We start from the raw sequence: 251 nt of genomic DNA, 5'->3' as shown, positions 1-251 counted from the left end.
AAAAATCATATATAAAGCTTATAAAAACTTTGTAAACCTTTTAAAAACCTTATAAAAACCATATAAATGCCGTTTGGAACCTTTTAAAACCTTCTAAATAGGCATGACCACGGTTACGGTTAATGCGGTTATGGTTAATTAACCACCGGTTAACGGTTATAATTTTTTTAACCATAACCTTAATCATTATATATACGGTTAAGACGGTTACGGTTATATACGGTTACGGTTAATTACGGTTACGGTTAAAT

Source organism: Capsella rubella, unplaced genomic scaffold (assembly GCF_000375325.1).
Source record: "Capsella rubella cultivar Monte Gargano unplaced genomic scaffold, Caprub1_0 scaffold_8, whole genome shotgun sequence".
Classification (NCBI taxonomy): domain Eukaryota; kingdom Viridiplantae; phylum Streptophyta; class Magnoliopsida; order Brassicales; family Brassicaceae; genus Capsella; species Capsella rubella.
The sequence above is the reverse complement of the archived record's forward strand: the minus strand, read 5'-3'. Positions refer to the sequence as shown.